Source organism: Coregonus lavaretus (genome assembly GCF_964263955.1).
Source record: "Coregonus lavaretus genome assembly, contig: HAP1_SCAFFOLD_331, whole genome shotgun sequence".
NCBI lineage: Eukaryota > Metazoa > Chordata > Actinopteri > Salmoniformes > Salmonidae > Coregonus > Coregonus lavaretus.
In genome coordinates this window covers 333,553-351,978 of record NW_028162049.1, presented here as the reverse complement: position 1 = coordinate 351,978, position 18,426 = coordinate 333,553, and the positions used below count along the sequence as shown (strand labels likewise).

General features: G+C 45.0%; 1 pseudogene across 1 annotated transcript in view; it reads left to right on the top strand.

The window, feature by feature from the left end:
• Positions 1–567: 567 nt before the first annotated feature.
• The window catches only part of LOC311116577, a 38,449-nt pseudogene continuing 20,590 nt past the window's right edge, over positions 568–18,426 (top strand). The window contains exons 1-7 of the transcript in view: positions 568–1,186; positions 2,245–2,331; positions 2,810–3,043; positions 3,219–3,378; positions 3,504–3,580; positions 5,355–5,899; positions 9,179–9,194. The product of the transcript in view is annotated as an uncharacterized misc_RNA (transcript). The remainder of the gene's footprint in view (positions 1,187–2,244; positions 2,332–2,809; positions 3,044–3,218; positions 3,379–3,503; positions 3,581–5,354; positions 5,900–9,178; positions 9,195–18,426) is intronic.

Below are 18,426 nucleotides of genomic sequence, written 5' to 3'. Positions count from 1 at the left end.
TACATTTGCTAGTACACACCTTCACTACAACAACATTCTCAGTGACGGAAGAAAACAGCTTTTAACTTTCTATGACTGTGATATGAGATTGTTCATCTACCTTAGTTGAATATACTGATGGTAAGTCTCTGGATATACTGTGATATGAGATTGTTCATCTACCTTAGTTGAATGCACTGATTGTAAGTCTCTCTGGATATGAGTCTCTGCTAAATGACTAAAATGACAATGTAAAAATTAACAATTGCAAAGCACACTGGGTATTATTATTGGCCTTCTTTATTGGCCTTCTATTTTCAAAATACATTGGAGTGTAGTTCATCCCAGCATAATTCAAATGACTAAAAACTCAGAAGTAATTAATATATGTATTTCAAATGCATGTAACATAAATACAAACTATCTCTGCCGACTACCAAAAAATCTGTCACACTTCCTTATCAAAGAAACCACATCCCCTCTACATACAGAGTTCACAGTCAAGTAGGAAGCCACTTCCTGTCCTCTGGTGTAGAGTTCCATGAAACAGAAAGTAATCTTTGACACTGAACAGAAAGTCATCTTTGACACTGATATTGCTTAACCTACGGGAGAGAGCACCAAAATGGCAGAGAATCAGGAACTGTTCTGTTGCTCCATCTGTCTGGATCTACTGAAGGATCCGGTGACTACTGCCTGTGGACACAGCTACTGTATGGGCTGTATTAAAGAATGCTGGGATCAGGATTATCTGAAAGGTGTCTACAGCTGTCCCCAGTGCAGACAGACCTTCAGACCAAGGCCTGTTCTGAAGAGAAACATCGTGCTGGCTGAAGTGGTGGAGAAACTGAAGAAGACAGGACTCCAGGCTGCTTCCCCTCCTGCTCTGTGCTATGCTGGACCAGGAGATGTGACGTGTGATGTCTGCACTGGGACCAGAAAGCAGAAAGCCCTCATGTCCTGTCTGGCGTGTCTGGCCTCTTACTGTTAGACTCACCTCCAACCTCACTATGAATCTCCTGCTTTGAAGAAGCACAAGCTGGTCAAAGCCACCGCACAACTACAGGAGAAGATCTGCTCTCATCATGACAAACTGCTGGAGGTTTACTGTCGTACCGATCAGCAGTGTATCTGTCTGCTGTGTGTGACGGATGAACATAAAGGCCATGATACAGTGTCAGCTGCAGCAGAGAGGACTGAGAAACAGGTAAGACCAGAACAACTTGTTGGTGACCGTCTGATTAACAAATAATTAAAGGTACAGTAGAAACAAAGGCTGTTTGAAATCGATCCAAGGCAGACCAAATATGAACACAAACCTTGAGTATATAGATATGTTAACCCAGATTCTTCAAATGCGTCACCATTTTCTAAAGTTTGTTTTGAACAAACAGAGTAAAAACTCAAACGGAAGACTAGAAAAATCTCAAACCAAGTTTATTCACCCACTGGGTCATACAGCTGCAAAGACAATGTATGATTACACAAGCACATATATTTATAACCTCCTACTAGGCGGGGTCAACTCCTTACACGTCTAGACAGCCATGCATCTCTGTTGCTAGGCAAGAAATTAATTGGTTCCTCTCACTGGTGTAGTCATGGCCCTGCCTGATGCTAGAACCTTCGTGGGCGTGGAAGTGGAAGTGTGTGAGATAGAACTGTAGTAGGAGGGTCGTTGGGGTGGGCCCCTCTGGCCCCCCTCCCAGAGGTTTCTTCTCACTTCATCTGTTGACTTGAACTTGAGCAGAATTACTCGCTCCTCCCTAGTTCCGTAGATGGCCTGCCTTATTAGAAACTGAAACTAGACTGTTGCCCTTTGGCTCCCTCTTTAGGAACATTGATATTCAACACTAACATGTTTGAACAGAATTTTTCTGCACTTCCTCTTGTCTCACTCAGTAACTTTCCATACACCAAGTTCCTATTCACCCTTCATTGACCTCAACATATACATTCCTTATACATGTAATGTAATCAATAAGTTCTAGTATGGTAACATGAATAAGTATCAACAAGTCAAACACCATTATCATTCGTTATCAAACACCATTATTATTCGTTATCAAACACCCAATGAGCTCATTGTTTTGTGCACTGTTAAAACTATAATCATTCACATAACAATATAATAATATAATTTCACACAAACACTTCCTCAACATATTAATCCCTATCTTCTATGGGCCCTATGTCCCATTACTATACTATTGATCTACTGGACAAATAAAGCTTGATAGCTCATTGAAGAGTGATTCTCCACAGAGGCAGCTGGGAATGAGTCAGCAGAAGGTCCAGCAGAGATTCCAGGAAAGAGAGAAGGAGCTCCAACAGGCTGTAAAGTCTCTCAAGGTGAGTATTGTTGACCAGAGGAGATGCATAATTTCACTTCTCTCCTCCAGTCAGAGAGAGGGAGAGGGGCCCCTATCCAATCCCACTGAACCCACTGTTGGGAACAGGCTGTCTGGACCCCTTTCAGAGAATATACTGCTTAATTTAACCAATGGAAATGAATGAGGGAAAGTTAAGTGAGGTGGAAGGTGTGGTGAAGAGCTCAGAACCAGAGCCTGGCATCAATGCACATGATGATGAAGAATCTGGTGCAGTAGGAGTTATGGTATAGGTGGAGGGTGCTCTATAAGCTCCCAGTGCTGGAAAGGTCAGGGGTCCTCCAGTGGAGGGTATTACTTGGAGCCCTGGACACCAATAGCTGGTTGGCTCGGGTTGACCTGGGATTTGGGGAGGGGTGTCCTCTTTCTTCAATGACAGACTCTCTCTCTCTCTCTCTCTCTCTCTCTCTCTCTCTCTCTCTCTCTCTCTCTCTCTCCAGCGCTCTGCACAGGCAGCAGTGGAGTACAGTGATAAGATTTTTACTGAGCTGATCTGCTCCATTGAGAGAAGGTGCTCTGAGGTGAAGGAGCTGATCAGAGCCCAAGAGAAGGCTCAAGTGAGTCAAGCTGAAGGACTCCTGGAGCAACTGAAGCAGGATATAGCTGAGCTGAGGAAGAGAAGCACTGAGCTGGAGAAGCTCTCACACACAGAGGATCACATCCATTTCCTCCAGGTATTTAAACTGCCTTGTTACATGTGATATGAAATTAAAACTCTATGTGAAACTCTCAATAATTTGGTTCTGTTCTGTTCTCTCTCTCTCTCTCTCTCTCTCTCTCTCTCTCTCTCTCTCTCTCTCTCTGTCTCTCTCTCTCTCTCTCTCTCTCTCTCTCTCTCTCTCTCTCCAGAGTTATCAGTCTCTCTCCAGTACCAGTGTATCTTCAGACTTACCCAGCATCGTTGCCCGTCCTCCTCAGTACTTTGGAGATGTGAGTAAGACTGTGTCTGAACTGAGAGAGAAACTAGAAGACGTCCTTAAAGGAGAATGGACCAAGATCTCCACTACAGGTGTGTTGAAAATAATAAGAACATCAACTTTAGACCATTGAAAGTTCCCTACTAGTCATAAACATGTGGAATATGGTATGATGATAACATTCCCTCTCTCTGTGAATGTGTTTGTGTGTCTGTAGTGAATATAGTGGATGTTGTACTGCCTCCAGAGCCCAAGACCAGAGAACAGTTCTTACAATGTGAGTCTCTTTATTCTGTATTAACCTACAGTCTCTTTATTCTGAATTAACCTACAGTCTCTTTATTCTGAATTAACCTTCAGTCTCTTTATTCTGGATTATCCTTCAGTCTCTATTGGAGACAGTTTAGTTTTTCCTTGGTTATGCAAATATTTGTTTATTAGATCATGTGGCTCGTTGTTCATTTATTTTATTTATTTAACCTTTATTTAACCAGGAAAAGCCCGCTGAGACTCAAAGTCTCTTTTTCAAGGGAGACCTGACCAAGAAGGCAGCAGCATTCAATACAACATTACAACATTCAATACAATCAGCACAACAATACTATCTGGCCTACAGCAAACATTTCCACTCCTCCTGAACACTTTTTTAAAAACCAGTTTTAAACTAACTGAGGGGCACTAGTATATCTAGTTACATACTTTGCAGACAATTCCATGCATCTGGTGCACAATAGGAGAATGCAGTGTAACTGGGTAACGGTCCTGGGGACTTTAAGTAGTAACCACCTAATAGGCTGTGTCTGGTAACTGATAGTGGTGAAGGAGAACAGGCTACAGAGGTAGAGAGGGAGTTTACCCAGAAGGCCTTTGTAGATGAACACATTCCAATAGCTGTGTATGCATGCAAGGTGAGGTCCAGCCCACCATTAGATACAAGGTGCACTGGTGGGTGAGTGACGTGGCATTAGTTTATCATGCTTCCTTGAGGTTTGTTACTGAGTCCAGTCTCTGGAACACAGAAGAGGCTGCATGCAAATACAATACATCACCATCATCAATTACACAAAGAAAGGTGACTTGATCAAGCTTCTTTCTAGCCTCAAACAGAAAGCAAGCCTTGTTACGAAAATAAAAACCCTATTTCACTTTAAGCTTCCTCACAAGATTTTCCACAGGAGCTTTGTAGGACAGCTTATCATCCCACCATGTTCATGTGGTCTCTAGTTATGGTTGTATGATAAGAATTATAAACCGGGTCGTTGGAGCCCTGGATGCTGATTGGCTGAAAGCCGTGGTATATTAGACATACAACGGGTACTACTTGTTTATTGTTCTAATTACGTTGGTAACCAGTTTATAGTAGCAATAAGGCACCTTGGGTGTTTGTGGTATATGACCGATATACCACGGCTAAGGGCTGTATCCAGGCACTCTGTGTTGCGTTGTGCTAAGAACAACTCTTAGCCTTGGTATATTGGTCATATACCACACCCCCTCGGCCTTATTGTTTAATTAGAATAGGCCAATTACACCATCTAGCCTCAATGAGTTAGAAGTACAGGTGGGCACGCCTCCATCCGCCTCCACCCAGATAGGCTCATATTGGGTATATAGAGACAGGAAGTAAGGCCTCCAGCTATTGCAAATGTTTGGGAGACTGGGATGGCATACATGTTTTGAACCACACCTTTTTACCTGGAATATTGGAATCGTTGTTAACCTTGCACTTTTCCTTTTGGATTCTACAAATAAATGTTTTCAGTTTTATTCATCAAGCCATCATTTTCATTTTGGATTCGTTGGATTTACTGGATGTGTCTCAAACTTTAACTGGGTTTTCCCACGTCGATCCGAAAGCCGCTACAGTCTCTTTTTACTGTAACTGTCTCTTTTTACTGACACTCCTAACAATCCCTCTAGAAATATATAGCAATAGTAGATCTAATCAACGACTGAGGATCTATCTGACTCCTCATATTTCTCTGATTTGATCTCTGCTGTGCTCTAATCAAAGACAGGGTAGATACAGTATCTGACTTAACTTATTGTTCTAACTCCCCTCATTGGTCTCTGCTCTGCTCTTCTCCCAGATTCCTGTCAGCTCACACTGGACCCAAACACAGCACACACACGCCTCTCTCTGTCTGAAGGGAACAGAAAGGTGACCTATACAGGCCAAGTCCAACCATATCCTGATCATCCAGACAGATTCACAAACGACTTGATGGTTCTGTGTAGAGAGGGTCTGTCTGGACGCTGTTACTGGGAGGTGGAGTCGAGTGGGGAGTGTGTTGTTACAGCAGTCTCATATAAAGACATCAGCAGAACAGAGAGAGTTAATACATTTGGACTCAATGACAAGTCCTGGAGTTTACACTACTATAGTGGTGGTTATTGGTTCAGACACAATAGTGTTAGGACTAAAGTATCAGGCCCTCAGTCCTCCAGAGTAGGAGTGTACCTGGATCACAAGGCAGGTACTCTGTCCTTCTACAGCGTCTCTGACACAATGACCCTCCTCCACAGAGTCCAGACCACATTCACTCAGCCCCTCTATCCTGGGGTTTCTATTGATTGTCTTGTCTCTGGTACTGCTGAGCTGGTTAAACTGTAGTAGGGGCCCACTTAATGAATATAAATGATATTTTCTGATATTTCTTCAAATGTAATGTTTTAATCTTGTACATCAACATTCTATCCTGGGTTTTATCTCTGTAATAGTACTGCTTTTTACCTTTATTTAACTAGGCAAGTCAGTTAAGAACAAATTCTTATTTACAATGACGGCCTACCAAAAGGCAAAAGGCCTCCTGCGGGGACGTGCACTAATGTGATTAGCATGACTGTTGTAAGTAACAGCAAACTTTCCAGGACATAGACATGTCTTATATGGGCAGAAAGCTTAAATTCTTGTTGATCTAACTGCACTGTCCAATTTACAGTAGCTATTATAGTGAAAAAATACCATGCTATTGTTTGAGTGCACAGCAACAACAATCTTATCACGGCAACTGGTTTGATACATTCACCTCTGAAGGTAAATAATGTACTTACATTCAGTAATCTTGCTCTGATTTGTCATCATAAGGGTCGCAGAGATAAAATGTAGCATAGTTTTGTTTGATAAAATCAATTTTTATATTCAAATGTAGGAACTGGGTTCTACAGTTTGAACCCCTGCTGTCTCTGGCTCTACACCCACCGCGCCCGGCCATCTAGATGTGTGAAAGTTAGTGTATAAGCTAATGATCCATCATGTATGACATTCCTGGGAGTGTGAAGACTTGCATTTTGTATTACCATATCATTTTTGTATGTTCTCTGTAGTTATGTACTTGACAATATATCAATTGACCAATTCGGCACATTTGGGCAGACTTGATACAAAATAGTCCAGTGGATCAATCTGAAACGTTGCATACACACTGCACCTAAACTGCAATATTATATTGTGGCCTTTCTCTTGCATTTCAAAGATGATCAAAATAAATTACAAATAACAGAAACACATGTTTTTTTGTTTTTTATTATCTTTTACCAGATCTAATGTGTTATATTCTCCTACATTAATTTCACATTTCCACAAACTTCAAAGTGTTTCCTTTCAAATGGTGTCAAGAATATGCATATCCTTGCTTCAGGTCCTGAGCTACAGGCAGTTAGATTTAGGTATGACATTTTAGGCGACAATTGAAAAAAAGTGTCAGATCCTTAAGAGGTTAAAAAGGTCAAAGATTGGCTTGGGGATGATAGGGGCTGCAACCTTAAAGAAGAAATGATCTAAATCGTCTGACCCAGATGTTTTTTTGGGATCAAGTTTAAGGAGCTCCTTTAGCACCTCAGACTCAGTGACTGCCTGCAGGGAGAAACTTTGTAGCGGGGCAGGGGAAAAAGAGGGAGGAGCATCGGGGCTAGTCTCCTGAGTGGCGCAGTGGTCTAAGGCACTGCATCGCAGTGCTAACTGTGCCACTAGAGATCCTGGTTCGAATCCAGGCTCTGTTGCAGCCGGCCGCGACCGGGAGACTCATGGGCGGCGCACAATTGGCCCAGCGTCGTCCAGGGTAGGGGAGGGAATGGCCGGCAGGGATGTAGCTCAGTTGATAGAGCATGGTGTTTGCAACGCCAGGGTTGTGGGTTTGATTCCCACAGGGGGCCAGTATGAAAAAAAAAAGTATATATATATGTATTCACTAACTGTAAGTCGCTCTGGATAAGAGCGTCTGCTAAATGACTAAAATGTAAATGTAAATGTAGTCGCATTGGAAGGGGTGGGAGATGAGGAAATGTTGGACGGGCAATGAGGCATGGCTGAGTCAAATAGGAATCCTGACTTAATGAAGTGGTGATTAAAGAGCTCAGCCGTGTGCTCCTTGTCAGTAACAACCACATCATCAACATTAAGGGACATGGACAGCTGTGAGGAGGAGGGTTTATTCTCCAGGTCTTTAACCGTTTTCCAGAACTTCTTGAGGTTAGACCCACAGAGAGAAAACTGCTCCTTAAAGTAATTAACTTTGGCCTTCCGGATAGCCTGAGTGCACTTATTTCTCATTTGCCTAAACGAGACCCAGTCAGCCTGAGTATGCGTGTGCCGAGCCTTTCGACAAATGGAATTTTTGAGGTGGAGTAACTCTGCCAGATCAGGGGCTGAACCTGTTTTTAATTATTATTTTCTTTATGGGGGCGTGTTTGTTAACAATACCACTGAAAATATCAAAAAAGAAGGTCCTAGTGTCTTCGACAGAGGGGATCAAGCTGATTCTATACCCATTTACAGAGGCCAGGTTTCACTGAGCAGCCATTACGAACACAGGCTGTAAAACAGTGATCACTAAGGTCATTACAGAAAACACCAGACTGATACCTATCAGGATTATTTGTGATGATGACATCAAGGAGAGTAGCCTTTTCTGGGTGTTTGGAGTCATACCTTGTGGGATTGGTAATAATCTGAGAAAGATTTAAGGAGTCCCATTGCTTTAGGACTTGGTCAGATGGTTTAAACATGTCCCAGTTTAGGTCACCTAGCAGGACAATTGAATTCAGACTTAGTGTAAGGGACCAGGAGAGAGCTTAGGGCAGGTAGGGTACAGGCCGGTGCTGTGTAAGGGGCCAGGAGAGAGCTTAGGGCAGGTAGGGTACAGGCCGGTGCTGTGTAAGGGGCCAGGAGAGAGCTTAGGGCAGGTAGGGTACAGGCTGGTGCTGTGTAAGGGGCCAGGAGAGAGCTTAGGGCAGGTAGGGTACAGGCCGGTGCTGTGTAAGGGGCCAGGAGAGAGCTTAGGGCACGTAGGGTACATGCACTGAAGGTGTTCCTTGGTAAAGATTGCCACACCACCACCTTTGGAAGATCTGTCTTGCCGAAAAAGGTTATAACCAGAAAGGTTAACATCAGTGTTGAGAACACTCTTTCTTAACCACGTCTCAGTAATGACCAACACATCTGGATTGGAGCTGTGAACCCACACTTTCAATTGATCCATTTTAGGTAATAAGCTTCTAGTGGATTGGAGCTTCAAGAGTCTGTGTTACCAATAGAGAGTCAGAGTCCTGAGTATGGAAACAAACATAGTCTGTCCCATGGTTGGGTAAACAAGCAAGTACATAGTCAACAAAGCACGCAGGAGGCAAATAGCATAAAGCACAATAAAAAAATATAACGACTTGGGGCTAGCCATTGTATGTTCAAAGAGTCACTCGCCCCAACAAAATAACATGAGAAAGTAGCTCTCTATGAGTCCAGTAGGCTATAAAAGTATGAGATCAAATAAATAAATAGTAGGCCAATACTAATTAATTGAAGTGTTTCTGAGTAATCTCACATAGTAAGCTTCACAAGTTAATTAGCCTACATAAAATTCCTATCAGTCCAAAGTCTGCGGTGTGTGTGTTAAGTGCGTGTGTGCTGGAGGTGAGCGAAAGCTCAGGAGAGAGGGGGGAGTGTGGCAGGGGTACCTGTACCAGACAGGGGGAGACAGGCAAGGGCAGACGGTGAACAGATCGCCAGGTGGGTCCAAGCAGCAGTGCAACAGCAGTAGGTGTCACACCCGCTTGGGAGAATATTTTTCAGGAGGCTGAGTAGGAGAGAAGGCGTTCAACCTTACCCGATAGGTGATGGTAGAGCAGATAAAAACGTCAGAAGCGAAAAGCTTGTTTAAAATTGGCTTGAGTTTCGATATTCGCCATACATTCGGGCCATCAAACATCAATATTTTGCATGACTGGTATATGTAAACTCCCTCTACCCTATGCCAACACCAATCTGATGCTTTTAAATTTGTGAGGAGTAGTGAATGAGTGCACACTTCAAGAGGAAGGAGAGATTATTGGGACATCCCCCATGGAGTGATGGTAGAGGGATGTGAAAGAGAAGAGAGGTAATGGTTGGACTTGACTTATTTATTCTCTCATTACTGACTTGTTCTGTCTCACTAGCATAATTGCAGTACACAAAATAATCAAATTTTCAGAATTATTCTTGCAATAAAGAAAACCTGTATTTGAAGTCTCCATAAAATGTACTGTTCATTCCATAGTTTAACATGTGAAATGCTCCTTCCCTCCATAAGAGTAATTGAAGTGTTGGATAAGATAGGACCCTGCATTCACCGGAGGATATTTGTTGGACCCGTCACAACAGGTGATGAGGGCCTCGTCGTCCGGCTGCACAAAGAAAGCCAGGGACTGCCGTGTGCTCCAGTCTCCAGCGGTGGGCAGCAAAACCCTATGGACCTGAAAGGGAAAGTGAGGAGTAAAAATCAAAGGTGAATTTACATTGATGTTTCCACAGAGACCTTGGTTGTATTCACTAGGCACCAAACTGAAGAAAATTAACTGAAACAGGGAGGGACTAACTGGACTTGTCCAATAAGTAAATACTATTTGAAATCTTACAAATACTTTTAGCATTTGCTTTAGTCTTTCAGGTGGGCGAGGTTTGTTTGTACTTTTAGGACTTTTCTATTGGTCCATTACATCAGGCAAACTCAATCAAGCATTGCTTATTAAGTATATAAACTATGTATTTTAGATTGTAGTTAGGTATTATAGGTAGGCATCGTGGGCTGTATATTATTAAGTAGTATAGGTAGGCATCGTGGGCTGTTGTGGGTAGCTGTTGTGTAGTTATTGTAGGTTACTTTTGTATTCGGCGGTGCCGGGTGTAGCACGAAGCTAGCTAGCTAACTCACCTCCTGGATTAGCTGGCGAGTAGCTATTAGCAACGGTAGCAACTAAAAACAATATCCTTTTAGCCAGCTACATTCGTTCGCAGCGACGCCATTTTTCAAACAAAGTCAACACAGCAGCCATTGCTAGCTAGCCAACACTACCAGCTGGCTGCACTGTAGTAGCTAAATACAATATCTTTGTGCTAGCTACCCAACGTTTAATCATTGCTGCGTTATGAAAGGTAAGCTTGGCTTCTTATATGGTGTTGAGTTAAGCTTAAACCATGTATTTAGATTGTAGGTAGGTATTGTAGTTTGGTATTATAGGTAGCTTACTCAGGTAGTTATTGAAGGTTATTGTAGGTAATTATTGTAGGTAAGTATTGTATTCGGCAGACCCCGGCGAAGCACGAGGCTAGCTTACCCACTACTTGGACCAACAAAGCTAGCTAGCTAGCTAGCGGGTAGCTACTGGTAACTTTTAGCAACTGTGGTTAGTTGTTTCCAATGTTATTTCATGCTTAAGTGTACCTGTGATTGAGCCAGCTAGCTGCTACCATTCAGCTGTTTTTCTAACCTCATTATCCGAGGCATTAACGTTAGGTGGTTGGTAGCTGCTGTACTTAATTACAGCTACTGATAACAGTCTGCTGTAGTTTACAACAATTCTAATTTCTAAAGTGGAAGTTGGGAGAGTTTTATTCGGGTGGTTCAGTGAAACAATTATAGTTTCTGAGGAGTAAGTTGGGAGAGTTATATATATATATTTTTTTTTGGGTGAGGGAGGCCTGCTCTCTCCTTTCCCAGATGTTTAGTTCATTTCATTCCGATCTCCTCTGCATTATTGTAGCCATCTGCTGCAGCCTGTCAACTATGCCTCTGCCTATCCCTGTTCTCTCCTCTCCGCACAGGCTACACAAACGCCTCACACCGCGTGGCTGCTGCCTCTCTAACCTGGTGGTCGCTGCACGCACCACACACCTGGAGTTCCAGGTCTCAGGCAGCCTCTGGAACTGCCGTTCTGCCGCCAACAAGGCTGACTTCATCCCAGCCTATGCTACCCTCCAGTCCCTCGACTTCCTGGCGCTGACGGAAACATGGATTACCACTGAAAACACTGCTACTCCTACTGCTCTCTCCTCGTCTGACCATGTGTTCTCGCATACCCCGAGAGCATCTGGTCAGAGGGGTGGTGGCACAGGAATCCTCATCTCTCCCAAGTGGTCATTCTCAATTTTTCCCCTAACCCATCTGTCTATCTCCTCATTTGAATTCCATGCTGTCACAGTCACTAGCCCATTTAAGCTTAATATCCTTGTCATCTATCGCCCTCCAGGTTCCCTTGTAGAGTTCATCAATGAGCTTGACGCCTTGATAAGTTCCTTTCCTGAGGATGGCTCACCCTTCACAGTTTTGGGGGATTTCAACCTCCCTACGTCTACATTTGACTCATTTCTCTCTGCCTCCTTCTTTCCACTCCTCTCCTCTTTTGACCTCACCCTCTCACCACCCCCCCCCACTCACAAGGCAGGCAATACGCTTGACTTCATCTTTACTAGATGTTGCTCTTCTACTAATCTCACTGCAACTCCCCTCCATGTCTCCGACCACTACTTTGTATCCTTTTCTCTCTCGCTCTCCTCCAACACTACTCACTCTGCCCCTACACAGATGGTAACGCGCCGCCGCAACCTTCGCTCTCTCTCTCCCACTACTCTCTCCTCTTCCATCCTATCATCTCTTCCCTCTGCTCAATCCTTCTCCCTCCAATCTCCTGATTCTGCCTCCTCAACCCTCCTCTCCTCCCTTTCTGCATCCTTTGACTCCCTGTGTCCCCTATCCTCCCGGCCGGCTCGGTCCTCCCCTCCAGCTCTGTGGCTTGATGACTCATTGCGAGCTCACAGAACAGAGCTCCGGGCAGCTGAGCGGAAATGGAAGAAAACTAAACTCGCTGCCGACCTGGCATCTTTTCACTCCCTCCTCTCTACATTTTCTTCATCTGTTTCTGCTGCTAAGGCCACTTTCTACCACTCTAAATTCCAAGCATCTGCCTCTAACCCTAGGAAGCTCTTTGCCACATTCTCCTCACTGCTGAATCCTCCCCCCCCCCCCCCCCTCCCTCTCTGTGGATGACTTCGTCAAAAACTTTGAAAAGAAGGTTGACGACATCCGATCCTCGTTTGTTAAGTCTAATGACACTGCTGGTCCTGCTCACACTGCCCTACCCTATGCTTTGACTTCTTTCTCCCCTCTCTCTCCAGATAAAATCTTGCGACTAGTGACTGCAGGCCGCCCAACAACCTGCCCGCTTGACCCCATCCCCTCCTCTCTTCTCCAGACCATCTCCGGTGACCTTCTCCCCTACCTCACCTCGCTGATCAACTCATCCTTGACCGCTGGCCATGTCCCTTCCGTCTTCAAGAGAGCGAGAGTTGCACCCCTTCTCAAAAAACCAACACTCGATCCCACTGATGTCAACAACTACAGACCAGTATCCCTTCTTTCTTTTCTTTCCAAAACTCTTGAGCGTGCCGTCTTTAGCCAACTCTCTTGCTATCTCTCTCAGAATTACCTTCTTGATCCAAACCAGTCAGGTTTCAGGACTGGTCATTCAACTGAGACTGCTCTTCTCTGTGTCACGGAGGCTCTCCGCACTGCTAAAGCTAACTCTCTCTCCTCTGCTCTTGTCCTTCTAGACCTGTCTGCTGCCTTTGATACAGTGAACCATCAGATCCTCCTCTCCACCCTCTCCGAGCTGGGCATCTCCGGCGCGGCTCACTCCTGGATTGCGTCCTACCTGACCGGTCGCTCCTACCAAGTGGCGTGGCGAGAAGCTGTCTCCGCACCACGTGCTCTCACCACTGGTGTCCCCCAGGGCTCAGTTCTAGGCCCTCTCCTTTTCTCCCTATACACCAAGTCACTTGGCTCTGTCATATCCTCACATGGCCTCTCCTATCATTGCTACGCTGACGATACACAACTAATCTTCTCCTTTCCCCCTTCTGATAACCAGGTGGCGAATCGCATCTCTGCATGTCTGGCCGACATATCAGTATGGATGACGGATCACCACCTCAAGCTGAACCCTAGCAAGACGGAGCTGCTCTTCCTCCCGGGGAAGGACTGCCCGTTCCATGATCTCGCCATCACGGTTGACAACTCCGTTGTGTCCTCCTCCCAGAGTGCGAAAAGCCTTGGCGTGACCCTGGACAACACCCTGTCGTTCTCCGCTAACATCAAGGCGGTGACCCGATCCTGCAGGTTCATGCTCTACAACATTCGGAGAGTACGACCCTGCCTTACACAGGAAGCGGCACAGGTCCTAATCCAGGCACTTGTCATCTCCCGTCTGGATTACTGCAACTCGCTGTTGGCTGGGCTCCCTGCCTGTGCCATTAAACCCCTACAACTCATCCAGAATGCCGCAGCCCGTCTGGTGTTCAACCTTCCCAAGTTCTCTCACGTCACCCCCCTCCTCCGCACACTCCACTGGCTTCCAGTTGAAGCTCGCATCCGTTACAAGACCATGGTGCTTGCCTATGGAGCAGTGAGGGGAACGGCACCTCCGTGCTTTCAGGCTCTGATCAGTCCCTACACCCAAACGAGGGCTTTGCGTTCATCCACCTCTGGCCTGCTGGCTCCCCTTCCTCTGCGGAAGCATAGTTCCCGCTCAGCCCAGTCAAAACTGTTCGCTGCTCTGGCACCCCAATGGTGGAACAACCCCCCCCCCCCCCCAAAAAAAAAAAAAAAAAAAAATTGTAAAGTGGTTATCCCACTGGCTATAGGGTGAATGCACCAATTTGTAGTCGCTCTGGATAAGAGCGTCTGCTAAATGACGTAAATGTGCCCTTGAGCAAGGCACTTAACCCTAATTGCTCCTGTAAGTCGCTCTGGATAAGAGAGTCTGCTAAATGACTAAAATGTAAATGTAAATGTAAGTATTCTAAATTATTTTAAATAGTGTTTGAACACAGGTCTGTTTCCACATGCAATAAGCCTGTAACATCTTGTATGATCTTATCAGGTAAAGGTGTGTCAAATCAATGGAACGGCAAGTCTCACCACTGAGAGGAAAACATCACTGGTCCACCTCTGAATCAGGTCAGCTATGTTGATCAGTACTGTTCCAGGGATGCTGGGAGCAGAGATGAACTCCCCTGACCTGGTACCCACCTATGGAGTTGTCATTTTAATATTGGTTTAACCCCATTACTGCTATAACACACATAAGCCATGTTAATAGAATGAAATGGATCCGGTTTCCATTTATCCTGTAATTGATTTACTGCCTGTGGAACACTTCTCAAAAGTGGTCTTAAATCAAGATGACTGCAGGTCTCAATCACAAACGAATGGGGGAACAATTAATCAAATGGTGACCCAGACTATTTACATTGACCACCCACACTGCTGCTACTTGCTGTTTATTATCTATATACTGGCAGAGCTACTCCACCTCTAGAATGACCCCCTGTATATAGCCTCGTTATTGTTATGTCATTTTATTGTGTTTGATTAGATTTTTTACATTTAGTTTATTTAGTAAATATTTTCTTAACTCTATTTCTTGAACTGCATTGTTGGTTAAGGGCTTGTAAGTAAGCATTTCACTGTAAGGTCTACACCTGTTGTATTCGGCGCGTGTGACAAATGTAATGACATTTTATTTTATTTTATTTGAAAGTGGCACCATCTAATAAGATGGCATTTAGAGGTATGGAGAAACAAGATTCACCCAACAGAGCTGACCACAACTGTACTGTACTGGCTGGGATATTTTCTTTACACATTGTCCTTTCAAGGATGGTTCCAGAACTATGGTGGATGAGTAACCAGCCCAGTTTGGCCCTGCTTGGCTTGACTCGGCTCTATAGTGTTAGCCAGCTCAGTTTGGCCCTGCTTGACTCTGCTCTATAGTGTTAGCCAGCCCAGTTTGGCCCTGCTTGACTCAGCTCTGTAGTGTTAGCCAGCCCAGTTTGGCCCTGCTTGGCTTGACTCGGCTATAGTGTTAGCCAGCCCAGTTTGGCCCTGCTTGACTCAGCTCTATAGTGTTAGCCAGCCCAGTTTGGCCCTGCTTGACTCAGCTCTGTAGTGTTAGCCAGCCCAGTTTGGCCCTGCTTGGCTTGACTCGGCTCTATAGTGTTAGCCAGCCCAGTTTGGCCCTGCTTGACTCAGCTCTATAGTGTTAGCCAGCCCAGTTTGGCCCTGCTTGACTCAGCTCTGTAGTGTTAGCCAGCCCAGTTTGGCCCTGCTTGGCTTGACTCGGCTCTATAGTGTTAGCCAGCCCAGTTTGGCCCTGCTTGACTCAGCTCTGTAGTGTTAGCCAGCCCAGTTTGGCCCTGCTTGACTCAGCTCTATAGTGTTAGCCAGCCCAGTTTGGCCCTGCTTGACTCAGCTCTATAGTGTTAGCCAGCCCAGTTTGGCCCTGCTTGACTCAGCTCTGTAGTGTTAGCCAGCCCAGTTTGGCCCTGCTTGACTCAGCTCTATAGTGTTAGCCAGCCCAGTTTGGCCCTGCTTGGCTTGACTCGGCTCTATAGTGAGAAACAGGCATCAGTGTGTTGGAGGGGATCAGTCTGATCAAGGAGAGGCGCAGAATCACTGATCTGGACCACTTAGTGAGTCAATATTTGAGATGCAAGTGGATTTGTAGATTAGTGAGTCTGTGCAGTTGACTGCAATGGATTTGATCTCAAACATGCGCAATGTCATGAAGATCACTGCTACTCCATATAATGAAACCATCCCCTATGAGGACTAATGACCAACTCTGAAACTCACCACACTATGCTGTACTGACAGCATCATCATCACACTAGCATTAATGTTCACACTCTGGGGCTCATTTGTCCACATTTAAACTGGTCTAGGTCTCCTTATAGGTTAGACACATTTAAACTAGTTGGTCTCCTTACAGGTTTGACACATTTAAACTGGTCTTGGTCTCCTTATAGGTTGGACACATTTAAACTGGTCTAGGTCTCCTTACAGGTTAGACACATTTAAACTGGTCTAGGTCTCCTTACAGGTTAGACACATTTAATCTGGTCTTGGTCTCCTTATACGTTGGACACATTTAAACTGGTTTGGTCTCCTTACAGGTTAGACACATTTAAACTGGTCTTTTGTCTCCTTATAGGTGAGACACATTTAAACTATTGGTCTCCTTACAGGTGAGACACAGGGATGTAGCTCAGTTGGTATGCAACGCCAGGGTTGTGGGTTCATTTCCCACGGGGGGCCAGTATGAAAAAAAAAATAATAATGTATGCACTCACTAACTGTAAGTGGCTCTGGATAAAAGCGTCTGCTAAATGACTAAAATGTAAATGTAAAAATTTAAACTATTGGTCTCCTTAGAACTGTAGAGTCTGTGTGGAGAAATTACCCGGCTCTTCACAAGCATTTCACCACAGCAGCTGAGGATGCCTCCCGCGACGGCGTGACCCGTCAGAGTTATAGTGGCCTTGCCATGCGGATATCCTCGCATGCGTTTGTTAACAATCTAGGTCTTATGTGTGATGCATTTAAAGAACTATCTGAATTGTCACTCGAGCTCCAAATGAGAGACTGCACAATTATTACTGCACACAGGGCAGTCACCAGGGAAGTGAGGGTGTTCAGTGCCATGGCAGAGCAGCCAGGCCGACACACAACTCAGCCAGAGAGGGATTCAGGAGAACTCTTTCCAAGGAGTCAAACTGAATGGTGGAAGACCCAGCGACAGAGTACTTAATCAGACAGAGTTTTTCTAGAGCTTGGCGAGGAACATGGAGGCTATAAGGTTCTCATATCCTTCCATATCCTTGTCTGTACATAATGCCCTGAATCTTTTCTATAACACCCGGAAATCTGCCCCCTTTATTCTATGTACCCAACGCACTAGAAGACCAGTTCTTAAAGCCTTTAGCCGTATCCTTATTCTAGTCCTCCTCTGTTCCTCTGGTGATGTAGAGGCTAACCCAGGCCCTGCAGCCCTCAGTATCACTCCTACTCCCCAGGCGCTATCATTTGATGACTTCTGTAATCGCAAAAGTCTTGGTTTCTTGCACATAAATATCAGAAGTCTACTTCCTAAGTTTGAGTTATTCACTGCGTTAGCACACTCTGCCAACCCTGATGTTCTAGCAGTGTCTGAATCCTGGCTCAGGAAGGCCACCATAAATTCTGAAATTTCCATCCCCAACTATAACATTTTCCGTCTAGATAGAACTGCCAAAGGGGGTGGAGTTGCAATCTACTGTAGAGATAGCCGGCAGAGCTCTATCATACTATCCAGGTCTGTGCCCAAACAGTTTGAGCTTCTACTTTTAAAAATCCACCTTTCCAGAAATAAGTCTCTCACTGTTGCCGCTTGCTACAGACCCCCCTCAGCCCCCAGCTGTGCCCTGGACACCATATGTGAATTGATCGCCCCCCATTTATCCTCAGAGTTTGTACTGCTTGGTGACCTAAATTGGGATATGCTTAATACCCCAGCCATCCTACAATCCAAGCTAGATGCCCTCAACCTCACGCAAATTATCAACGAACCTACCAGGTACAACCCAAAATCCGTAAACATGGGTACCCTCATAGATATCATCCTGACTAACATACCCTCTAAATACACCTCAGCTGTCTTCAACCAGGATCTCAGCGATCACTGCCTTATTGCCTGCGTCCGTAACGGGTCCGCGGTCAAACGACCACCCCTCATCACTGTCAAACGCTCCCTAAAACACTTTAGCGAGGAGGCCTTCCTAATTGACCTGGCCCAGGTATCCTGGATGGATATAGATCTCATTCCGTCAGTAGAGGATGCCTGGTTGTTCCTTAAAAGTAATTTCCTCTCAATCTTAAATAAACATGCCCCATTCAAAAAATACAGAACTAAGAACCGATATAGCCCCTGGTTCTCTTCAGACTTGACTGCCCTTGACCAGCACAAAAACATCCTGTGGCGTACAGCATTAGCATCAAATAGCCCCCGCGATA